Source organism: Ovis canadensis, chromosome 1, assembly GCF_042477335.2.
Source record: "Ovis canadensis isolate MfBH-ARS-UI-01 breed Bighorn chromosome 1, ARS-UI_OviCan_v2, whole genome shotgun sequence".
In the NCBI taxonomy this organism is placed as follows: domain Eukaryota; kingdom Metazoa; phylum Chordata; class Mammalia; order Artiodactyla; family Bovidae; genus Ovis; species Ovis canadensis.
The window spans coordinates 142030950-142057511 of record NC_091245.1 but is presented as its reverse complement, the minus strand read 5'-3'; the positions used below and the strand labels follow the sequence as shown (position 1 = coordinate 142057511).

Here is a 26562-nt window from a genome sequence, read left to right as displayed (position 1 = left end):
ATATATCCATGTTACAATATGTAAGATAGATAACTAATAAGAACCTATTGTGTAGCACAGAGAACTGTACTCAATATTCTATAATGACCTATATAAAAAAAGAATCTGAAAAAAAGAGTGGATATATGTATAGGTATAACTGATTCACTTTGCTGTACACCTGAAACTAACAAAGCATTGTAAATCAACTATACTCCAGTAAACATTTATAAAGAAAGAAAAATTTTCCTTTGTACATGGCCTATACAATTAAAATGAAATAAAATAAAGGCTCCAAATTTCACTCCATATTGGTAATGAATATTTAAAAGGCAATTTAAAATAGCCTTCTTTAGAGATTTCTGTAAGTTGGTTATAACCCACAGATCTAAAAAGATCTGTGTTAAAGTTATCTGGAGACAGCATTGGATTCAGAAGAGAACAAAGGAACAGGCACTCCTCTAGGTCATAAGCGCCTTTATGTAAGTTATATTTCATCTTTCTGAGGCACCATGAATAGCTTGACTGGCCCTTGTTTGAAGGGTTGGGCTCTTTTAGGAGCTGACAGGATCCACATTCACTCTAGGAAACATGGAGCTCCCTCAGCACGTGTCTGTGCCCAGATGGGAACAAGCACAGGCCTTCTCACATACATTACTGTCACCTCTGTTGCTTGTTTTACACATCTGTGGTGTTGGAGAAGACTCTTGAGAATCCCTTGGACTGCAAGGAGATCAAAACGGTCAATTCTAAAGGAAATCAACCCTGGATATTCATTGGAAGGACTGATGCTGAAGCTAAAGCTCTAAAACTTTGGCCACCTGATGCGAAGAGCTGACCTATTGGAAAAGACCCCGATTCTGGGAAAGATCGAAGGCAGGAGGAGAAGGGGGCAGCAGAGAATGAGATGGTTGGATGGTATCACCAACGCAATGGACATGAGTTTGAGCAAACTCCTGGAGATGGTGAAGGACTGGGAAGCCTGGCTTGCTGCAGCCCATGGGGCCACAAAGAGCTGGACATGACTGAGCGAGTGAACAACAACAGCATACTCAGAAGCACTGAGGTCTGAACACGCAGAAGCAGTTCAGTCATAGCTATACTTCGCGTAGATTCCATACAGTCACTCAGTGCTAAAAATGATAAAATCATAATTGTTGTTTAGAATATTCTTTCCATTCTTAGAATCAGAACTAGTGGTGTTTTAGGCTAAAATGATAAGATTACCCTCTAGACCATCTCGCCAAGGGTTATCTTTCCAGTGAGAGAGATTTCCTAAAATGGTTTTATATACATTCATGGTAACTCTTTCCAGTACTTAAAACTTCACTACCAGGAAACTGGTGGCAGAATTATAATGTCCCTTCCCCGCCACCCCGTCAACTCTGCCACCCTTATGCAATTTGGCAGCCCTGTGAAGCACTTAAGCAAGTTTAGTGCCTTCAGTCTGACACTTCGAAAGTGGCCATCGACTAGCAATTCTTGGCTTAAAGCTACAGATGCAACTGTGAGCCTATCAGTGTATGACAAAGAGCCTTTTTCCCCTAAATTGGGGTTCAGTGGAATCATTAAACACAAATACGTTGTGTAGATGTATGCAGATTGAAAAATCAAAATATTCAAAAAATTTCTATGGCAAATATTGTATATATAGTAGATTTTCAGAGAATATATGTTGAGTAAAATTGGGAAAAAAAATTCAAGGGAAAAAATGGAAAAGTATGAGGTAGTTGTCTAAAATATCAAGTTAAACAATCATTGTCAGGCATCAGACTGGAGAAGTGTGCTGATCTGGAGGTGGGCTGAGGCCTTCTTACAGTCTTTTTGAATGACTTTTCAAGGTGCTGACAATTCAAATACGTCATCTGTTATGGAAAGTAATGTATTTTTACCAATGAAATATCTTTTCATTTAATTTCCAGTAGGTATTTACTGTATACTTAATTATGAGCCAATTAATTATGAGCCGGCTTCCCTGATAGCTCAGTTGGTAAAGAATCTGCCTGCAATGCAAGAGACCCCGGTTTGATTCCTGTGTCCGGAAGATCTGCTGGAGAAGGGATAGGATACCCACTCCAGTCTTCTTGGGCTTCCCTTGTGGCTCAGCTGGTAAAGAATCTGCCTGCAATGCAAGAAACCTGGGTTCGATCCCTGGGTTAGCAAGATCCCCTGGAGAAAGGAAATGCTACCCACTCCAGTATTCTGGCCTGGAGAATTCCATGGACTGTATAGTCCATGGGGTTGCAAAGAGTCAGATATGATTGAGTGACTTTTGCTTTCACTAATAAGCCAGACAGTGAATAATGTACTTGGAATATAGGTCCTCACCAAGCTGATAGCCTGGTATCTGTGGGTGAGTACTTATTCGCTCAGTTGAGTCCAGCTTTTTGTAACCCCATGAAATGTAGCCCCCCTGGCTCCTCTGTCCATGGAATTTTCCAGGAAAGTATACTGGGTTGAGTTGCCATTTCTTCCTCCAGGGGGTATTCCTGACCGAGGGATTGAACCCACTTCTCTTATGTCTCCTGCATGGACAGACAAATTCTTTACCACCATGCCACCTGGGAAGCCTCCACACCCTGGTATTTGTACTGATTTTCATAAACACTTTGAGTTCAAATCTGCAGGAATAACTTCCAGTTTTGATTAGGTGCATTCATTGTAATTAGTGTTTCAGAAATACTGATGTGAGAAAATATTGGCATTTGTTGATTGTGTACACTGTCTAAATTAGCCTAAGGCATTCCACAGTCCCTAAGAGAACCCAGAAACTTCTTAAATTGAGTCCACTATTTGTTATCCTCAAACAAGTTATAGCAAAGAAGTGAACCATGTAGCAGAAGTTGTATTGGTGAAATACTTCCTTGAAGGTTTTTCAGTTTATACAAAAGATATGGTGGCATCACCCATAGAACTTAACTAGAGATTTTAGATAGTCAGAGAGTCTATATTTTCCACATCAGAGTTGTGTCAGTGAATAAATATATTTTGGATCAGTATTGGTTCAAGAAAAATCCTAATACAAAGTTCAGAACAGTTGAAAATTGATCAAAGAATAGTGGGATAATTCTTTGAGTTTTAATAGTAATTTCATGAATTTAAAATCCATGCACACATCTATTATTACACTGTGTAGTTTTAAGTAAGTACATTTGTTTTGAAGAAAATGAGGGAAAGAGTCACAAGGAGTTATTGTTCCAGTGAAAAATGCTTTGCTAGAGGTATTATAACACATTAAGCTGGGAAACATTTTCTATATAAGTCTTACAATTTCCCCTGTGTAAATTGTTCCAATTTTTATAATGATAAGGATGGCTAAATCATATTTTATGTTACTCTGTTGGCATATTGGTTCCAGGTAAATGACTAAAAATTAGCCTAGTCTGGTTACTCTTGGAAAAGTTTCATTAAAATAGATAAAAAGTCCCCAAAACACACTCCAATTACTGATGTTTTTGAAATTTTTTTAAAAAAAAAACCCCACTGTAAAACAATATTGGTTTTTAGATATGTTCACTTTAAGATAATATTGGGTTTCAGACATACTTTTTGCATATAATTTTGTGATGAGTAAAAGAGAAAAAAAATCATCATACTATTTGGTACATTGATTTTCTGATTTTTTGTTTTTTTGAAGCATTACCTTCTCATATTTTTTCCATAATAGTTGAGTCCAAACTCTTTTCATGGTTCTCTTCATGAATACAATTCCATTCATCTTAGGTCCAATGGCCATTTATTTATGTGTTTTAAACTATATAGCTAAAAATGTGGCAGTTGGACTATATGTTTGATTTTTCTCTAGTCTCCCTCACTTCGAACTTGTGCTTAACAGATATTTCATTTTAAAACAAACTAAAAATAAAGCAAAGAGATGCATTTTTTCCCCCTGAAAGTACAAATCTTGGAGTTGAGGAATAATTACTATATGCCCAATGAGCATAATTAATTGGATCCTTACTCATAAATTATACTCATAAATTTTATTTAAAAAATGCTATGTATAATTCAGTTATATAACAAAGTGTAAAATGAGATGAATATGAAAAATAACCTATAACTTAGAGAGTTCAAATTTACTCTTAATGGTGTACAACCTAATAGACATTCACAATATATTGGAATAGTTGTCTGGCTTACCTTTCAAAAGAACACCACTGGAGTCACAGTTAAACTTGAAGGAATGCACATGGGGCAAATAAGTCCAGCCAGACATGCAGACATGATCTACATTACTCTGAAATCACTTCCACATTCGCATTCCCATATGGTCAAAACTTGGACTGTTCATTGTTAGAATTGTTAAAAAGAAAAGTGGTTAAAAAGAAAAGTGATTAACTCAGGGAATTCACCTGGTGGGCCAAATATTCCCACAAGTAACTGGAGAAGATTCATCTGGTAAAGATCTTGACAAATTATCACTGCAACTTATTTGCTTCTTCATCTGTGTCCCATATTTAATTCTTCTTAGTAGTTCCACTGATTCCTTCTCAAAATTCCAGTCTTCTACACCTTCTTTTACAAAGTTGTTTTTATTTAATCAGGAGTCCACTTTTTCACAAAGGTAATTTGTGCTCTCTTTCTCCTCCAGGTAAGGTTTTATTTTATTTTTTAAAATAATGTGAATCATTTGTGGGTTATAATTAGGAAAAACAAAGCACTCAAATACCAGCTATTGAGGGAGACAGAAACAAAATACTTAAAAATAAACTTGCTTTTAAAGCAAAGCCTAAAATTTTTGAGATTTTCAAATGCTTCCACTTAAGCTTTTTAGTACCATCATTATGAAATATCCATCAAATCTTGACAACTCTGTTTATTTAAGCAAGATGAAATGAAAAACATATGATTTAGTCTAGCTTTCAGGAAGCAAAAGTTCTTTGACAATATAAGTATCAACAAGGACCACTTTCTAATGTTCTTAGAAGATATAATGACTTCTGAACATTTATGTGAATGTTTCAACCAAAGTGCTTTTTTAAGTCACTAGGATTTTTAGTATGGCAAAATATTTAGAGAGAATGTTCAGGTTTGTTATCTATGTTGGATGTAATGCTACCAGTTTCCATATTTACTCTGTACTATGGCAAATGTGTGATAGTAAGGATAAGTAAACAGGGAGAAACAAATTATATATTTTTGTCCAAATATTTAATGATCTTGTTAAATATTAACTTAGAAGCAAATAAAAATTGTTTTTTGAAAAAAAAAAAAAGTAAAATAACACTTCTGTTTTCCCCAGTGTTTCTTTTAGGAATAAGTACAGTAGATAGTTGGCTGTAATCACTACTACAGTGTAGACAGCCAGGCAAGAAGAGAAAGCAGAAATGTGTACTTAAAGATAAAATTGGGAGCTTGGGTTTTGAAGACACAGGCTTTGTGTCTTCAACTGTTTTGTTTTTTTTTTTTTTTTGGAGGGGGAGGATATAAATATATAACTTTGCATAATTATTATTTTCTCGTACTAAAAACTTTCTTCTCCCACTGATAAAAAGAAGAAAACTTGTCCCAAATAGTTCAAGTCTGCTACAACTCTTTCTGAAAGGCAATATTTTTATTTTTAGAAGACTCTGCTGTTTTCATTTTCTCAAGCAGAACTTTAGTCTTTGCAGTTCTGCTATGAATAACTCATCTACACTTTTGTTACATGTCAGAAAGTTTTAAAGCTCAGGTAATAGGAATATATATATATATATATATGTATATATATATATATTTTTTTTTTCTTTCTCTTAAGCTGTGATGATACAAAAGACAATGACATTTCAGTAAAGCAGGTTGCCAAGGAAGATTTTGAAGATTTTATAGACAGGGTATGTTGCACGTTGCTATTCTATTCTACATGAACATTCTACAGGGCTTCTCATGGTATTCCTGTTTGTTTTTCAGAGAAGACAATCTTGCCTTTAATAAATACATCATTTCCCTCTATCTTTTAATTTCTATTGACCTTTTTCATGTCAGGCCCTCTTTTCACCTTAGATTATTCCAATAACCTCTGACTTTCTCTCTGTCCAAATGATACCCTAGATTAATCTTTACAGTGCATTCCTATGATCTATCCCTTGTCTGCTGAAACATGTTAAAGAATATCTCTTCAAACAATCTTAAAGCTCTCTGTATCACCTTTACTAATGCACATAGGCTAACTTAACTGTCATACTTTGAGCAGGTAATTGTGTATTTGAGGAAATTGAAGCCCAAAGAAGCTTAACTGACTGGTCCAAGTATACTGATTATTAAGAAGAAGTATTGGATTTTGCCATACATCAACATGAATCCACCACAGGTATAAAAGTAATTAACCTCCAATTAAAATAAATAAATTTATATTAAAAATAATAAAACAACAAAAAAAGAAGAAGTATTAGAAATAAAACAGAGGTCTTTTTTATTTTATTTTTTAAAAGATTTTTTTGATTTGCATTTCTCTAATAATGAGTGATGTTGAGCATCTTTTCATGTGTTTGTTAGCCATTCGTATGTCTTCTTTGGAGAAATGTCTATTTAGTTCTTTGGCCCATTTTTTGATTGGGTCGTTTATTTTTCTGGAATTGAGCTGCATAAGTTGCTTGTATATTTTTGAGATTAGTTGTTTGTCAGTTGCTTCATTTGCTATTATTTTCTCCCATTCAGAAGGCTGTCTTTTCACCTTGCTTATATTTTCCTTTGTTGTGCAGAAGCTTTTAATTTTAATTAGATCCCATTTGTTTATTTTTGCTTCTATTTCCAGAATTCTGGGAGGTGGGTCATAGAGGATCCTGCTGTGATGTATGTCGGAGAGTGTTTTGCCTATGTTCTCCTCTAGGGGTTTTATAGTTTCTGATCTTACATTTAGATCTTTAATCCATTTTGAGTTTATTTTTGTGTGCGGTGTTAGAAAGTGATCTAGTTTCATTCTTTTACAAGTGGTTGACCAGTTTTCCCAGCACCACTTGTTAAAGAGATTGTCTTTACTCTATTGTATATTCTTGCCTCCTTTGTCAAAGATAAGGTGTCCATATGTGTGTGGATTTATCTCTGGGCTTTCTATTTTGTTCCATTGATCTATATGTCTGTCTTTGTGCCAGTACCATACTGTCTTGATGACTGTGGCTTTGTAGTAGAGCCTGAAGTCAGGCAAGTTGATTCCTCCAGTTCCATTCGTCTTTCTCAAGATTGCTTTGGCTATTCGAGGTTTTTTGTATTTCCATACAAATCTTGAAATTGTTTGTTCTAGTTCTGTGAAAAATGTGGCTGGTATGAGGTACCACTTCACACCAGTCAGAATGTCTGCGATCCAAAAATCTGCAAGCAATATATCCTGGAGAGGGTGTGGAGAAAAGGGAACCCTCCTACACTGCTGGTGGGAATGCAAACTAGTACAGCCACTATGGAGAACAGTGTGGAGATTCCTTAAAAAATTGCAAATAGAACTACCTTATGACCCAGCAATCCCACTGCTGGGCATACACACCAAGGAAACCAGAATGGAAAGAGACACATGTACCCCAATGTTCATCGCAGCACTGTTTATAATAGCCAGGACATGGAAACAACCTAGATGTCCATCAGCAGATGAATGGATAAGAAAGCTGTGGTACATATACACAATGGAGTATTACTCAGCCGTTAAAAAGAATTCATTTGAATCAGTTCTGATGAGATGGATGAAACTGGAGCTGATTATACAGAGTGAAGTAAGCCAGAAAGAAAAACACCAATACAGTATACTAACACATATATATGGAATTTAGGAAGATGGCAATGACGACCCTGTATGCAAGACAGGAAAAAAGACACAGATGTGTATAACGGACTTTGGGACTCAGAGGGAGAGGGAGAGGGTGGGATGATTTGGGAGAATGGCATTCTAACATGTATACTATCATGTAAGAATTGAATTGCCAGTCTATGTCTGACGCAGGATACAGCATGCTTGGGGCTGGTGCATGGGGATGACCCAGAAAGATGTTATGGGAAGGGAGGTGGGAGGGGGGGTTCATGTTTGGGAACGCATGTAAGAATTAAAGATTTTAAAATTTAAAAAATAAAAAACTAAAAAATAAAATAAAATAAAATTAAAAAATTTTTTTGTATGGACCATTTTTAATGTCTTTACTGAATTTGTTACAGTGCTTCTGTTTTATATTTTGTTATTTTGCTTGTGAAGAATGTGTGATCTTAGCTCCCAGACAAGGGATTGAACTAGTAACCTCTGCATTGGAAGGTGAAGTCCTAACCACTGGACTGCCAGAGAAGTTCCCAGGAGAAGTCTTAAATTTCAGTTCTATGTACTCTTGTCACAGAACATCTTACATTATTTTTTTTTCTCCTCCTATGAGAACTCCTAAAGGTTAGTTACTATGAAAAAACATGCAAAAGAGATAGAAAAGAATACTAGTGTGTTGGGTTTCCAGGCTACAGGACTTATAGATAAAAATTGTCCGCTTGAGTCATTGCGTAACCTTAATTACATCTGCAAATGTGGCTGTGGTGGAAATGTGGTTGTTTAATAAATGTATGAATGAATGAATAAATGAATGGGTGAATGAATGAAAAATAGCATACTGAATGTGGCATTCAGGATATAATATCAGTGTAAAAGCTTGTTGAGAGTTCTAGTTACTATCTCAGGGAGTCAAGGACTGTACATCCCAAACCACTACGGTGGGAATCTATTTAGTTTTGAGATTTCTTATGTAATTTGTTTCAGATTTTCCTGCAGAGGTAACCTGATCAATAACATACTGGCTTCCTTCCCTAGCTTATATTCTCACTTCTGTTAAGTGTGTGTCTTAGGATCATCTGCAAATAAACTATTTTTACTCAATTCCTTGTTTCAGTGTCTGCTCTAGGGGAACACAAACTAAGAGATTATTTAGGGTGCAACTTGGCTCTAATTGTCTGTGCTGGTCATTCAAAGATAGTTCAAGCGTGATCATCTCTAAGAATTTCTCCAAGTACTGCCAATTGTTAGCTATCCATAGTCATTGTTTGAACTGCTCTTGCTACCCTCTCAGGACTCCTTAGTACTCCGGGTTTAGGGCCTTGTAAAATTAGGAATGATTTATGTCTACCTTGATGGAATTTTTAAGACACTAAGTTATTGAGAGAGGTTGAATGAGTAGTCTTCTGTTTCCTCTATTCTTTACTACCCAAACAGTGCCAAGTGATACACAAGTATCGTGAATACCAATCTCATGCTTCTTAATAATAGGACTGGAATGAAAACTTCCTGGTACTGAATCTCCATCTCACTGCTTTCAGTGTGTGTATATGCATGTTAAATAGCTTCAGTCGTGTCTGACTCTGCAACCCTGTGGACTGTAGCCCACCAGGCTCCTCTGTCCATGGGATTCTCCAGGCAAGAATACTGGAGTGGGTTGCCATGCTCTTTTCCAGGGGGTCTTCCCAACCCAGGGATCAAACCTTCATTTTTTATGTTTCCTGCATTGACAGATGGGTTCTTTACCACTAGTGCGACCTTTGGGGATGGAGACAAAGGAGTTTGCTCAAAACATATATCCAGGCTCTGTGGGCACAAGCTAGATGGTTATTTCCTCAAACAGAGGAAATACTCTTATCCACAGTGTTAACCAATACTGAACGTTTACCATGGTTACTAGGAATATGGTAACATGATAACTGGTAACATTCAGCCTTAACAATATATTATTGAAAGTTGATTAAATGATCATTTGTTTTCTTTCTGACAACAAGACTAAGCTGGTAAGGAGGTGTACTTTGTGAACTTTGTGTGAAAAGTACATTGTGTGAAAGTAAGTTTTGTGTGTTGAAATGTGTAATTTCTAGGAAGCTTACCTAATGAAAATGGGTAATCATTGAAACAACCTTATTAGTTCCCCAAGTTAGGTGAAAAGAAATAATATGCAAGTGGTGGAATTTGGATGCTTGTCAGGAAGCCATGTTTTACAAATGGAAATCTGACCAACAACCTCCCTAAACAGTCTTCTGTCTCTCCTGGTATTCCTCTTCATCATTCTGCCTGGATTTCCCTTTGACTGTCTCATCTTCCAACTCTCTAAGAGAATTGCTGAGCTCAATTAGTTAACAACCAGCTAGGTTAATCCTATTGAACAGAGCTCACAACCCAAGTCACACTGTGGGCTGTTAGTCAGTGTCAAGCGTGCTGCCCTCAAATGAGACACAGTTCAGTTCAGTTCATTTCCTTTGCTCAGTTGTGTCCTACTCTTTGTGACCCCGTGGACTGCAGCACATCAGGCTTCCCTGTCCATCACCAACTCCCAGAACTTGCTCAAATTCATGTCCATTGAGTCAGTGATCCCATCCAACCATCTCATCCTCTGTCATCCCCTTCTCCTCCTGACTTCAGTCTTTCCCAGCATCAGGGTCTTTCCCAATGAGTCAGTTCTTCATATCAGGTGGCCAAAGTTTTAGAGCTTTAGCATCAGTCCTTCCAATGAATATTCAGGACATTCAGGATTGATTTCCTTTAGGATTGACTGGCTTGATCTCATTGCAGTCCAAGGGACTCTCAAGAGTCTTATCCAACACCACAGTTCAAAAGTATCAATTTTTCAGTGCTCAGCTTTCTTTATGGTCCAACTCTCACATCCGTACAGGACTACTGGAAAAATCATAGCTTTGACTAGACGGAACTTTGTTGATAATGTCTCTGCTTTTTAATATGCTGTCTAGGTTTGTCATAGCTTTTCTTCCAAGGAACAAGTGTCCTTTAATTTCATGGTTGCAGTCACAATCTGTAGTGATTTTGGAGCCCAAGAAAATAAAGTCTGTCACTGTTTCCATTGTTTTCCCATCTATTTTCCATGAAGTGATGGGACCAGATGCCATGATCTTTGTTTTTTTGAATGAGCTTTTCATTCTCCTCTTTCACTTTCAATAAGAGGCTCTTTAATTCCTCTTTGTTTTCTGCCAAAAGGGTGGTGTCATCTGCCTATCTGAGGTTATTGACATTTTTCCCAGCAATCTTGATTCCAGCTGTGCTTCGTCCAGCCTGGCATTTCTCATGATGTACGCTACATGTAAGTTAAATAAGCAGGGTGATGATATACAGCCTTGATGTATTCCTTTCCCAATTTGGAACCAGTCAATTGTTCCATGTATGGTTTTAACTGTTGCTTCTTGACTTGCATGCAGATTTCTCAGGAGGCAGTTCAGGTGGTCTGGTATTCCCATCTCTTGAAGAATTTTCCACAGTTTGTTGTGATCCACACAGTCAAAGGCTTTAGCATAGTCAATGAAGCAGAAATAGATGTTTTTCTTGAATTCTCTTGCTTTTCTATCATCCAGTGGGTGTTGGCAATTTGATGTGTGGTTCCTCTGCTTTTTCTAAATCCAGCTTGAACATCTGGAAGCTCTCAGTTTTCATACTATTGAGACCTAAGTTGGATAATTGTGAGCATTCCTTTGGTAGCCTGTGAGATGAGTGCAATTGTGCAGTAGTTTGAATATTCAAACTACTTGGCATTGCCTTTCTTTGGGATTGGAATGAAAACTGACCTTTTCCAGTCCTGTGGCCACTGCTGAGTTTTCCAAATTTGCTGGCATATTGACTGTAGCACTTTCACAGCATCATCTTTGAGGATTCGAAATAGCTCAACTGGAATTCCATCACTTCCACTAGCTTTGTTCGTAGTGATGCTTCCTAAGGCCCACTTGACTTGCACTCCAGGATGTCTAGCTTGAGGTGAGTGAGTGATCACACCATCATGGTTATCTGGGTCATGAAGGGTTTTTTTTTGTATAGTTCTTCTGTGTATTCTTGCACCTCTCTTTAATATCTTCTGCTTCTATTAGGTCCATACCTTTCCTGTCCTTTATTGTGCTCATCTTTGCATGACATTTTCCCTTGGTATCTCTAATTTTCCAGAAGAGATCTTTAGTTTTTTGCATTCTGTTATTTTCCTCTATTTCTTTGCATTGATTACCAAGGAAGGCTTTCTTTTCTCTCCTTGCTATTCTTTGAAACTCTGCATTCAGGTGGGTATATCTTTCCTTTTCTTCTTTGCCTTTGGCTTCTCGTCTTTTCTCAGCTATTTGTGGGGTCTCCTCAGACAACCATTTTGCCTTTTTGCTTTTTTTTTTTGGACTTCTGGGGTATTTTCTGTTTAAGTTCATCATTTCTTTTTTCCCCTCTCAAGAAGCAGTTTTGAAATTGTTTACATGGAGCAAAAAGACTGATAAAGTGTGGAATATTTAAGAGATAACGGAGGGTTTTTGTTCATTTAGAGTATATTATGAATCCCTTTAATAACATCAATTTGAAAAATTGTTTCCTAGATGTTGAAAGAGGTCATCAAGAGAATGTGACCCAGGAGCAGACTCAGGCAGCTGGAGGGTCCTCACCCCCTCACTTGTCCTTTGTACATTCAGCCCAACATTCACTCCCATACTATGAGCCACTTCAAGCACACAGCTTTGGAAGAGTAATTTGTTGTTGAGACCATCTGGACTGATTCCATTATTGAACCTAGTTAAGGCCTCTGTATAAGCTTTTTAGATTCTGGCCAGTGTAGGCTGAGACCTACTTGTCTTGATGCTGCCTGAGACAAGTCTTGTATGTAAGCTCCCTTGCTTATTAAAACCCCTAACAATCTGGGGGTGGTCCTCCTCTTTCCTTACCCTCAGAGAAGGGACAATTTCAGATCTCACCTAGGAAGCTCTCAAGTTTGCTAAGCAAAAACTAGGTCAAGAAACTCCTGCTGCTGCTAAGTCGCTTCAGTTGTGTCCAACTCTGTGCGACCCCATAGACGGCAGTCCACCAGGCCCCGCCGTCCCTGGGATTCTCCAGGCAAGAACACTGGAGTGGGTTGCCATTTCCTTCTCCAATGCATGAAAGTGAAAAGTGAAAATGATCGTGTCTGACTCTTAGCGACTCCATGGACTGCAGCCTACCAGGCTCCTCCATCCATGGGATTTTCCAGGCAAGAGTACTGGAGTGGGTTGCCATTGCCTTCTCTGAGGTCAAGAAACTTGTTACAGGAATAAAGAGGAGATAAAAAAAGTTCTGACAATATGACTGACAGCTACAAGCACTAGTTAAATTTTTTCCTCTCTTTAAGTGCTTTCAAATTACATTAGTATCCTAATACATATATCAAACTTAGTCTACCTGAATTTTTATCTTTAATCACCATCCATCATTTACATAAGTAATTTATGATAAGGCATGAAACCAAGCCCTCTATCCTTTTATTTTTACCTTTCTGATTCTGAGAGTTTTTTTTTAATTAAATTTTATTCTTTATGCTCTTTAGTTGCTCTTAGGATGGAACATTGGTTTCTTCTTCAATGCTAATTGTTTTTACTTCATTTGTTATGAACTGAATATTTATATCCTTACAAAATTCATTATATCGAAGCACTAATCTCCCGGGTGGATCTTTTTGGATATGGGTCTTTAAGGAATTAAAGTTAAATGAAGTCACAAGGATGAGGCCTAGATCTGATAGGATTAGTATATTTATAAGAAGAGATACCCTAAAGTCTCCCTCAACTCTGTGTACATACCAAGGAAAAGTCACGTGAGATATAGCTAGAAGGCAGTTGTATACAAGCCAGGAAAAGAGCTCTCACCAAAACCAAATCAGCTGGAATCTTGATTTTGGGGTTCTAGCCTTCAAAACTGTGATAAATATTATTATTATTTTTGATTTTAGCCACCAAGACTATGTGTTTTGTCATGGCAGCTGGAGTAGACATCATTCAATAAACAAATATTTGTTGTGTGCCTTACACTATTTTAAATATTGCAAACCAGCAGTGAATAAGATAGACAAAGTTGTTGACCTCATGGAGTTTACATTCTAGAGGAGGAGGTGGATCATAAATAAACAGTGAGTGAGTGAGTGAGTGAAGTCGCTCAGTCGTGTCCAACTCTTTGCGACCCCATGGACTGTAGCCTACCAGGCTCCTCTGTCCATGGGATTCTCCAGGCAAGAATACTGGAGTGGGTTGCCATTTCCTTCTCCAGGGGATCCTCCCGACCCAGGGATCGAACCTGGGTCTCCCACATTGGAGGCAGATGCTTTAACCTCCGAGCCACTAAATACACTAGGTGGTGCTAGTGGTAAAGAACCTGCCTGCCAATGCAGGAGACATGAGAGATGAGGGTTGGATCCTTGGGTCAAGAGGATCCCCTGAAGAAGACAATGGCTACCCACCCCAGTATTCTTGCCTGGAGAATCCCATGGACAGAGGAACCTGGCAGGCTACAGTCCATGGGGTGACAGAGTCAGACGTGACTGAAGTGACTTAGCACAAGCACATCAATAAATATAAAATATAAGTCAACACAAGAAAACAATGAAGCAAGATAAATAGTGAATGATAAAGGAAAGCTAGCTTAAACAGTGATTCAAAAAACAAAAAAAACTCTCTAATATGGTGAAATTTGGTCATAATTTTGAATGAAATGAGTAATACAAACATCTAAGATAAGGTTTTAAGAGATGTGGTCAAAGGAACTGGAGCTTAAAATGCCACGTATATTATAAATGTAAAGGGAAAACATGTTAGGATTTTGAGCATAAACTTGATATGATGTTTGTTTTAAAATCTCATCTTGCCTACTGTGTAAAAAATAGATCATAAGAGGTCAAAGAAGGATCAGATGAGTTGGCATGTTATTGAAATAATCCGGGTATGAAATCATGACAGCATGGTCCAGGTTGGTAGCACTGGAAGTAATGGGATGTGGTCAGACTTGGAAAATATTTTAAAGATAGAATTGATAAAATTTATTTATGGATTGGCTGTGAGACATGGAAAGGAAGGTAGAATCAAGAATGACTCCTAGATTTTTTTGGCTGAGCATTTGAGTGAAAGAAGGTGCATTTTAATGAAATGAGGAAGATTTAAGAAGTGAACTGGAGGAGGGGTGAGGAATTCATGGCATTGTTTTAAGTTTTATTTTTGAAATACAGATTTCTCCTCCATAGACCTCTGGTGGGATGTCAAGAGGTGGGGGCTAGAGACATGTTTGGAGTTTGTCAGCATATGTTGTTGTTGTTATTCAGTTGCTAAGTCCTGTCTGACTCTTTGCAACCTCATGGACTACAGCACACCAGGCTTCTCTATCCTCCACTATTTCCCAGCGTTTGCTCAGATTCAAATCCATTGAGTCAATGATGCTATTTAACCATCTTCTCCATCTTGTCAGGATATAGGAGGCATTTAATACTGTGGCTTTAGATTACATTGATTATGTCTGAATGTAGTTAGAAGAGACAAGAATACTGAACTCAGGAATACCAATATTTTTTTTCATTTGTTTCTTTTTTTTTTTAAATTTTTAAAATCTTTAATTCTTACATGTGTTCCCAAACATGAACCCCCCTCCCACCTCCCTCCCCATAACATCTCTGTGGGTCATCCCCATGCACCACCGATATTTAGAGAACAACCAGAGGGGGAAGTTTGAGCAAATGAGACTGAAAAGCAGCAGCCAGAGAGGTAAGGGGAAAGTCAGAAGAACGTGTTTTCCATGGAACTAAGTGATGGTCAAGAGATTCCTCCAGTTGCTTCCAGTACTCCAGGTATATGGCCTTCCCAGTTGGCTCAGTAGTAAAGAATCTGCTTGCCAACGCAGGAGCCACAGGAGATGTGGGTTCAATTCCTGGGTTGGGAATATCCCTTAGGAGGGAATGGCAACCTACTTCAGCGTTCTTGCTGGGATAATCCCATGGACAGAGGAACCTGGCAGGCTACAGTCCATGAGGTTGCAAAGAGTCAGACATGACTGAGCACCCAGAGGGAGGGAGGAGCCCCATGCATATGCATCAGAAATTAAGCTTTATGGCATTCACTCTCTTCACCAGCTTTTATTTTTATTCCAATTCTAGTTCACCTTGTCCAGTGGCTATTTTCCTTTAGGATGAGAAGCAATAACTTGAGGCTTACTCTTCTTGCCCCATTGGAGTAGAGTAAGCAGGTTATTCTAGATAGAAGGGGCCCCAGATTCTAAATTATATGTTAAATGAAACATCTATGTATTTTTCACCTTGATCCCCAGTGATGTTGACTAAAAGTTGCTTAATATGCATCTTATATAGCTTAATTTAATGACTTGATTTTAGAGTGACAGAATTGACAGCTCGAGTAACAGAGCTGTTTAGAGGGTGTATACTAAGTCTCTGTGCTTTCCCCAAGACCTCAGAGTAAAAAATAAAAAGCCCCCCTTTGTGAGTGGTAAATAGTGGGAGAATGTATAATATTGCTGTTTAGTTGCTAAGTTGGGTCTGACTCTTTGCAACCCCATGGACTGCAGCGCACCAGGTTCCCTGTCCTTCACTATTTCGCAGAGTTTGCTCAAACTCATGTCCATTGATTCGCTGATGCTATCCAACCCTCTCATTCTCTGTTGCCCCTCTCTCCTCCTGCCCTCAATCTTTTCCAATATCTACAGGTAATCTACAGGTCTCTTCCATGGGGGGCTCTTTGCATCAGGTGGCCAAAGTACTGGAGCATCAGCTTCAGTATCAGTCCTTCCGATGAATATTCAAGGTGATTTTCTTAATGATCGACTGATTTGATCTCCTTGCACCCCAGGGACTCAAGAGTCTTCTCCAGCACCACAATTTTCAAAAGCATAATTTTACTTATTGGTTGATTATTTTTGCCTAGAAATGCTTTTCTATATTCAGTTCAATCCAAATTTTTGTTAACTTGTATGGAGAAGCTCTTAGGTGTTGTTGCATCTCTAATAAACATGATGTTTTTCAGAACCTCAGAACAGAGGTTCTGAGAGGTTAATCTCTCAGGTTCCCTTTGAACCTGATTTCTTTATTCCAAGTTCAATAATTTTTCTAAACTTCTCAGGTGGCTCAGTGGTAAAGAATCCACCTGTCAATGCAGATGCAAGAGACACGTGTTTGATCCCTGAGTTGGGAAGATCCTCTGGAGTAGGAAAGGGCATCCCATTCCAGTATTCTTGCCTAGGGAATCCCATGGACGGAGGAGCCTGGCAGACTACCAGCCATGGGCTCAATAAGAGTTGGACATGACTGAGTGAGTACAAGCCTAGGAAGGCAGGACTGATGAAAGAGGGAGGAAGGCACAGATTAAGGTTATAAGTCTATTGTCTAAATGCCTAACTAAAAGTTTTACAGGAGTTATTTGACAGCTACTTTTTTTTTTTGGCTGCACCATGCAACATGTGGGATCTCATTTCTCTGACCAGGGATCGAACTCACAACCCCTGCATTGAAAGTGTGGAGTCTTAACCACTGGATCCTGGGGGAAGTCGCTTGATAGCCATTTAGAGCAAGAATGGGCCATGGTGAGTTCTGGAATGGCAAGGAGCACTACTAGCCACTTTACTAGTATCCTTGGGGTTGGCCTCCATCAGGACAGAAATGAGCCTGCTTGCTTAGCTGCAGAACCTGGCTGGGATCAGCTGAGGATAAAAGAGTCGGGGGCTGTCCTGCTACAGAGATTCCCCAGCTGGAGCTGCTCACATGGGGAGGTAGTGCAGAGGCCAAGCTACTGCGAACAACTGGGTGGCCAGTTGGTTGCCAGTTCCAGCTGGTAACCTACAGGATGCAGGATGCCCGGCGGAGGTAGTAGCAGGCAGGGCTGGGAAAAGCGTGGGTCAGGACAGAGCTGAGCATGGGCAAGAAAGAGGCTGCCAGTGTGTGGAGCCTTGAGCCTAATCAGGAATGAAGAGCAGCCAAGTGTCAAGATATGTAGAGTTCTTGGCTGTGCATCTGGTCTAACTCTTGTCTATAGAGACACAGCTGGCTGGGGCAGGCCAGCATCTGACATTCTTCTGAACTTGTTCCCCCAGACCATCTTTGGCACATATACTCTAGCTTATTGTCTCTTCTATTTAAAATAAAATATGTATTTATTTGGATGCTCCAGGTCTTAGTTGCAGGATTTGGGATCTAGTTCCCTGACCAGGGATTAAACCCAGCCCCTCCCCCCCTGCACTGGGACTACAGAGTCTTAGCCACTGGACCACCAGCGAAATCCCTATTGTCCTTTCTTTACTAATCAGAGTGGTGGTGGGTGGGAGTCAGAAGATGTAGGGTTTAAAGCAGGAATTACCTTTACCCTTACCCCTTATGTGACATTGATATTCTTGACCTACAAAATGTAAATATTTTTACATTGCATTGCTCTTTTTCATACAGAGGCTGTGAGGATCAATAAAGCAGTATACATATGACTTTCCTGGAAAGAATTGCTGTGTAATATAAATGTGCCTTGGAAAGGAGTTGAAAGGGCACAAAATATCTAGTTTCCAAAAGCATGAAAAACTAGTAATTAGCCATGGTAAAAGAGAAGGCAGGAGACAGCTTTTTTTTTTCCCCCGTGAGAATAACTTTGGCTGACCTATGATTTTCAAATATGTATTTGTTCATTATGCTGAAATTTGTTGGCCAGAAACTCTCATGTGACTTTTTTTGCTGCATTTCCATCTATCTCCTTACTTTATTTATTCCCAATTAACTTAGTTGCAAATTAAAAAAGTAAAAATTTAAACACTTTAAGTAGATTTTGGACCTATTTCTTACCATGATAATAAAGACATGACTTCATTTGTTTGCCTAGGGACAACTGGTATCCTGTCTTTCCTTTGACTGTGAACTTTATACTCTGGCAGATAGAACTGTGGGCATGATAATAGAGAAAAAATAGGGGCAGGCACAACTCTTGAGTCTTGATGCATTCTTTGAGATTTAGAAGTTCAGATGAATTAAAGTTTCTAAACTGGTTTACTTAGGACTGTACAAGCAAGGCACATAAAAATTGAGAAGAATGAAATTCTGCTTGATTGGTGCACAAATCTGAGGATGCCATCAGAAAGGACATTTGGCTCCTTTGCTTCCATGCCTAATTGAAAAGAGGCAATTCTGAAGAGAGCAAAGCTATGGGAAACTCTTTTCTGGAACTGGCAAAGTGCATCTCATGTGGTGGAGGAGGAGGGGAGTGACAGTGGCCAAATCCACTGAATCACTCCTTACATCATTCTCTGGCGATATCATGAAGCATTTTGCCAGTCTTTGGAAGTTCTATTTTATTGAAAGTCATGCTCCTGGAAACATCTCTGCAGAGAGGTAATGTCATGGGACTGTTTTGGCTAACTCATAGAAGTTTATGGAGTTGTGGATTTTCTTCCAAGACTTACTTCTGCACTGGTCATCACTCAGTGACCCAGAGAATTTTACAGTTTAAATAGAATATTTCATAAGATTGAACTATATGTATTTGCATTACTTAGCTAAATGTCTGGTCTAACCTCAGGAACAGTGAATGTATCTATCCTGTGGCTTACATTTGCTTGACTAAGTCTGCACAGCCGTGTTATTTCCCAGAGCCCAAAAGACTCTACCCACAAGAAAATTTCTGCTTCTACTTTTAAAATTAAGGGGAAAAAATTCTCACAGTTTTTGAAGTGTCTATGTTGTCTGTAATTTCTGCTATATGAAGTTTAGAAATATGGAGTTTTGGATTCAAAGCACAGTAAAAGTATAATATTTAAAAGCTGACATTTATGTATTTTCTAAATAATGTTATCAAATAAGAAGTTAAAATATCAGACTGTTCCAAAAACTGGTTACTTAGCCAGCTTAACCTTGACATATTAAGCATAGGTGGCACCAGTGGTAAAGAACTCACTTGCCAATGCAGAAGACGTAAGAGACGTGGGTTCTAACCCTGGGTCAGGAAGATCCCCTCGAGGAGAAAATGGCAAGCCACTGCAGTATTCTTGCCTGGAAAATCTGATGGACAGAGGAACCTGGTGGGCGAAGGTCCATGGGGTTTGCGAAGAGTTGGATACAACCGAAGTGACTTAGCTTGCATGCAAGAAAATTTTGATGCTGTAAAACATACTCATAAGCATCAGACTTTGCTGTGTGGCTATTGACAAGGGGAGAATGATAGCAGAAACATAACTGGTAAGAATTTATGAGAACATTTCTTTTCCCTTACCAAGAACCCTTCTGGCGGTGATCTTAGTTTTGTAGAATTGGTGAGTGTGCACACTTCATAGTGACTTTCTCAGAGATGGAAGTAAATGAAGGTGCCCCCTACTTCACAGTTCTGTTTTGTTGCTCTCTGTCTTTTTTTTTTTTTTTGAACATTGTATTCCTTTCTAAATGACATAATTTATTTCTTTAAGCTTTGTTTTGGTTATTGCCATATTAGTTTGCTAGGGCTGTTGTAAAAATACTACAGAATGGGTGTCTTAAACAAGAGAAATTTATTTTCCCACAGTCTGGAGGCTAGAAGCCTGAGATCAAGTGGTTGACAGAGTTGATTTCATTTTGAGGCCTCTCTCTTTATTTGTAGATAGCTGTCTTCTCCCTTAGACCTCACATAGTCTTTCCTCTTTATACAAGTCTGTGTCCAAATTTCTTCTGTTTATAAAGACACCAGTCATACTGAATTAGGGCCTACTCTAAAGACCTCATTTTAATTTAATGACCTCTTTAAAGATCTTTCCTCCCAATACAGTTAGATCTGAGGTACTGAAGATTAGAACTTCAACATATGACTTTTAAGGGACACAATTTAGCCCATTTGTTATGGGTTTAAATCCAGCTACTATAATATTGGTTCTGTGAGGTCAGAAATTTCTGTTTCTTGTTGTTGTTCACTTATGTATCTTAAGCACTTATTTGTTGTTGTCCACTTGCTGTGATGTCCAACTCTTTGCAGCCTCATGGATTATAGCACACCAGGCTCCCCTGTCCTTCACTATCTCCCAGAGTTTGTGCAGATTCATGTCCATTGAATTAGTGATGTATCTAACCATTTCATTCTCTGCCACCACCATCTCTACTTTTTCCTTCGATCTTTCACAGCATCAAGGTCTTTTCCATTGAGTCAGTTCTTCTCATCCGGTGGCCAAAGGACTGGAGCTTCAGCTTCAGCATCAGTCCTTCCAGTGAGTATTCTGGCTCATTGATTTCCTTTATGATTGACTGGTTTGATCTGCTTGCTGTCCAAGGGACTCTCAAGAGTCTTCTTCAGCACCACAATTCAAAAGCATCAGTTCTTCACCACTCAGTCTTCTTAATGGTTCCACTCTCACATCTGTACCTGACTACTGGAAAAACCGTTGCTGTTCAGTCACTGACTTTTGTGACCCCATGATCTGATCATGATCTTTGTGACCCCATGAGGCTTCCCTGTCCTTCACTATCTCCCTCAGTTTGCTCAAACTCATATTCATTGAGTCAGTGATAGCACCATAGCTTTGACTATATGGACCTTTGTCTGCAGTGATGGCTCTGCTTTTTAATACTCTGTTTAGGTTTGTAATAACTTTCCTTCTAAGGAGGAAGCATCTTTTGATTTCATGGCTTCAGTCACTGTCCAAAGTCACTTCAGTCAGTGATTTTGGAACCCAAGAAAATAAAATATGTCACCTGAATCAGTGCCTGGAACATAATAAGCAAATAAATTAATATTTGCTGAATGAATAAATGGCAAGAATACACAGAAGAACTGTACAAAAAAGATCTTCATGACCCAGATAGTCATGATGGTATGATCACTCACATAGAGTCAGACATCCTGGAGTGTGAAGTCAAGTGGGCTTTAGGAAGCATCACTAGAAACAAGGCTAGTGGAGGTGATGGAATTTCAGTTGAGTTATTTAAAATCCTAAAAGATGATGCTGTGACAGTGCACTCAATAGGCCAGCAAATTTGGAAAACTCAGCAGTGGCCACAGGACTGGAAAAGGTCAATTTTCATTCCAATCCCAAAGAAAAGCAATGCCAAAGAATGTTCAGACTATTGCACAATTGCTCTCATCTCACATGCTAGTAAAGTAATGCTCAAAATTCTCCAAGCCAGGCTTCAGCAGTATGTGAACCTTGAACTTCCAGATGTTCAAGCTGGTTTTAGAAAATGCAGAGGAACCAGAGACCTAATTGCCAACATCTCCTCGATTATTGAAAAAGCAAGAGAGTTCCAGAAAAACATCTATTTCTGCTTTATTGACTATGCTAAAGCTTTTGACTGTGTGGATCACAAGAAACTGTGGAAAATTCTGAAAGAGATGGGAATACCAGACCACCTGTCCTGCCTCTTGAGAAACCTGTATTCAGGTTAGGAAGCAACAGTTAGAACTGGACATGGAACAACAGACTGGTTCCAAATAGGAAAAGGAATACGTCAAGGCTTGTCACCCTGCTTATTTAACTTCTGTGCACAGTACATCATGGGAAACTTTGGGCTGGAGGAAGCACAAGCTGGACTCAAGTTTGACGGGAGAAACATCAGTAACCTCAGATAAGCAGATAGAAAGTGAAGAAGAACTAAAGAGCCTCTTGATGAAAGAGGAGAGTGAAAAAGTTGGCTTTAAGCCCAACATTCAGAAAATGAAGATCATGGCATCTGGTCCCATCACTTCATGGGAAATAGATGGGGAAACAGTGGAAACAATGGCTGACTTTATTTTGGGGGGCTCCAAAATCACTGCAGATGGTGATTGCAGCCATGAAATTAAAAGATGCTTACTCCTTGGAAGGAAAGTTATGATCAACATAGACAGCATATTAAAAAGCAAAGACATTGCTTTTTCCATAAAGGTCTGTCTAGGCAAGGCTATGGTTTTTCCAGTAGTCATGTATGGATGTGAGAGTTGGACCATAAAGAAAGCTGAACACCAAAGAATTGATGCTTTTGTACTGTGGTGTTGAAGAAGACTCTTGAGAGTCCCTTGGACTGCAAGGAGCATCCTTAAAGAGATGAGTTCTGGGTTTTCATTGGTGGGACTGATGCTGAAGCTGAAACTCCAATACTTTGGCCACCTGATGCAAAGAACTGACTCATTTGAAAAGACCCTGATGCTGGGAAAGATTGAGGGCAGGGGGAGAAGGGAAAGACAGAGGATGAGATGGTTAGTTGACATCACTGAATCAATATATGAGTTTGGGTGAACTCCGGGGGTTGGTGATGGACAGGGAGGCCTGGCGTGCTGTGGTTCATGGGGTTGCAAGTAGTCGGAGATGACTGAGTGACTGAACTGAACTGAATGAATAAACGAATGAATTAGTCAATGAATGACACAATCTGAGTGACAAATATATTAACCTCAGAGTTCTCTGCATATAATAGATGCCGTGCTTGCTACTAAAGATCATTTGTACTTGAATTAGTAAGATGTGAATAGTTTTAGTTATGCTTATTGTGGCATATGGGCATAACAGTAACATTTGTAGATAAAGTCTGTAGTTAGCAATAAGTACCAAATAAAATGCATTAAAATGAAGTAATAATAAAATGCACATCAGCTGAGGAGGAAAAACAAGGGAACAGTAGGAGTTCTTTCAAGCCAATAAAACTTTAAGGGCAAAGATTTATAATTAAAACTGAAGTGAATTTAATCTTTCCTGCTAATCACTACCACACTGTTAGTCTGTTTTCATCAAACTAATTGATGGCAGATGGAACAGATGTGTGATTGCAGCTCCACTTTATGGCAAGGTTGTAACAAATGTGACTTCCCTCCATTGTGTGCATTAATATTCTGAAAAAGCACTCCTTGCCTTTCTTCACACATCAAAATTGTTTCTTCTTTTGTGTGACACTGATTAAAAGGAGTCAAAGGATGTTTTATATAAATGGAATCCATTTGATTCCTTTAAATCAGTCTTAAGTAAGCATTTATTGAATACCGACTATGTGCAAGGTGTTGTGGAAGAGAGGGCTTGCTAACTGCAAGGAGCCTGCAGGTATTTTATCTTCAAAAGGTTAAAGACAATCATTAATTTTTTGACAAATTTCAAAATTACAGTTCTTGAAGTGTATGTGGTTTAAAATTGAGTCTCACAACATTTATCTCTTTAATTCTGTTTCAACAAAGGAAACTCAAGTACAAAGCAAGTAATACCTTTAAAAAGTTCTTTCCAGAAATAGCATCCCTTTTCATTACTTTTCTTATAGCAGTAATTAAACTACATTGATGCAAACCCAAATAATTTGGGCATCATTGAAAGAAAGGAAATACAAATTATTATTAATGATGATATTGTTGCTCTGCAGTTACAGAGAAGAATCTCATGCGAGTTACTTAACATTTGGCATGATTTACAGATGTTAGATAACTTAGACAATGAGAATTTCATTTTGAGGGTTGGAAAGCAAACACTTAAAGTATGATGATGCCTTTTAATATTAACCACTACCTTGTTCTTTCTTAGCTTGATCCTCTATTCTGTAACTTTATGTGATCCCAGTGGCATTTTAGCTCCTCTAATCTATTTTAATAAAAATACAAAAATGTAAGAAATTTCATATTTTAGGTCTTAGATGTTTTCTATCTGTAGGAAAATTTTTGTTTCTGTCAAGTAAATTAGCTACCTTTCCTATCTGTTATTCTCCATCACAGCATCTTATTTCCAATCTTCTTCATAGCAGTCTATCTATTCATCTATCCTATCTATCTATCTATATATCATCTGCCTAGCTCTATTATCCATATAACTTGTTTATTGTCTCTTTTTACATAGAAGCTTCATAAGATCAAGAACTAGGTTTGTCTTCTTAATTGTTTTATATCCAGTGCCTAGACAGTTACCACTACATAATATATGCCCAATAAGTATTTGTTGAATACAGTAGTCCCTACATATGAACATGTTCCACTCCGAGAGCAAGTTCATAAGTCCAGGTTTTTCGTAAGTCCAACAAAATTAACATGGACACCCAACTAACACAGTAATGTACTATAATAGGTTTATAATACTTTTCACAGAAATAATGCATAAAAACAAAAAGATAAAGAAAACATTTTTATTCTTATAGTAAAGTACCTTGAAAAGTACAGTAGTACATTATAACAGCTGGTGCTTCTTAGCAGTATCAGCTATATCTTCACTTCTTTTGCAGTTGCTTCTGAACGTCCTCGGAGAAGGCAGTGGCACCCCACTCCAGTACTCTTGCCTGGAAAATCCCAGGATGGAGGAGCCTGGTGGGCTGCAGCCCATGGGATTGTGAAGTTGGACACGACTGAGCAACTTCACTTTCACTTTTCACTCTCATGCATTGGAGAAGGAAATGGCAACCCAATCCTGTGTTCTTGCCTGGAGAATCCCAGGGACAGAAGAGCAAAGACACTGTACCACTGTACTCTATATAGTACTGTAGAGTAAAGTACACAAAATCACAACCAATTGTAGAGGATGCATGCACATGACAATGTATGAAAGACATGGGAACTAACTTACATGATTGGAGATTCCAACACACGTTCGCATCTTTGAAAGTTTGCAGCTTGAAGGTTCGTATATAGGGGACTTAGCGTATTGTTGAATAAATGATTTTAAAGTCATTTATTTAGCTCAGCCCAGTTTAAAGATGGATATATACTTTATCACCTAAGATAAATAGCTAACATATATTCTTTTGATAAAATAAAATATGAAATGCAATTTTATAAATTCAGTCTTCTCTCATTTTTTGGTTCTGGTCTGATTTAGAACCTGACATAAAAAATTAAGTGGGCTAAGCATGTAATGTTCTTCATTATGCCTTATTTCTTTTCTTACTTTTAAAAATCATTTAAAGCATTCTTATGGTCTCTTTACCTTCTTTCACATCAAAAGAAATGAAATGAGATATCACTTTCAGTTGGGTGTAAATAAATCAATAGCATCTCTCCTAAAGATATAGATTTATAGGGATCTCAACTTTAAATATATAAAATGTCATAAACTTGTCTGATTGTAGGCATGTGTTCAACCAAGCTACTAGGGAGCGGGTGGTAGGAATTTCTACCTTAAATTATGATCTTACAACCACGCTATGTTGTCACCAGATACTTTATTTATCAACATGTTTCACTTTGTTGAATCTGCAGTGAAGGCAGATTAAGCCATCTGTGTATGTTTTAAACTTTTTAGAAACTGAAAAGTAACTTTCACTGAATGTAGTGAAAGTGAAAGTGTTAGTATCTCAGTCATATCCAACTCTTTGAGACCCCATGGACCGTAACCCACCATGCTCCTCTGTCCATGGATTCGCCTGGCAAAGATACTGGAGTGGGTTGCTGTTTCCTTCTTCAGGAGATCTTCCCTACACAGGGATCGAACCTGGGTCTCTTTCATTGCTGCAGATTCTTTACTGTTTGAACCACCAGGGAAGCCCACTGAATGTAGAGATGTGAATTAATACACAAATATTTTGGAATTTTAATTATGATCGCAATAACCATTGCTTGCTTTCATAAGAAGAAAGGCAGCAATTCAAGGGGACTTTGTATGTATTATTATAGATAAATATAAGATATTTTATGTATATGTAAATTTAGTTAGGTCTTTGTATCTGTTTATTTATTTGGGGCTTAGCTGGTGGCTCAGAGGTTAAAGCGTCTGCCTGGAATTCAGGAGACCCGGGTTCAATCCCTGGGTCTAGAAGATCCCCCAGAGAAGGAAATGGCAACCCACTTCACTACTCTTGCCTGAAGAATCCCATGGTGGGAGGAACCTGGTAGGCTATCTGTTTATTTATGGTTATCTTGAATTTGAAATTCTTCCCATGTAGTAGAGGGGATCTCAAATACATTCTACTTCCCATAAGGAGACCAATTCCTCTCTCAACATTTCTTATAACTGGAAGTTTGTACCTTTTGATC

At 38.4% G+C, this 26562-nt stretch overlaps 1 protein-coding gene across 12 annotated transcripts in view; it reads left to right on the top strand.

Moving 5' to 3' along the window:
• Positions 1-26562, top strand: part of LOC138418512 (uncharacterized) — a 247343-nt gene that overhangs the window by 172549 nt on the left and 48232 nt on the right. For 2 of the 12 annotated variants that reach the window (XR_011248636.1, XR_011248626.1), the window contains 2 exons: positions 20781-20863; positions 24819-25369. The exons of 6 other annotated variants lie outside the window; for them this stretch is intronic. The gene's annotated coding sequence lies outside the window, so the exon portion shown is untranslated. Of the gene's footprint in view, positions 1-17146; positions 17246-18694; positions 19029-20780; positions 20864-24818; positions 25370-26562 lie in introns of those variants that run through there. 4 more of the 12 variants (XR_011248632.1, XR_011248622.1, XR_011248657.1 and 1 more) reach the window with 3 other exon arrangements.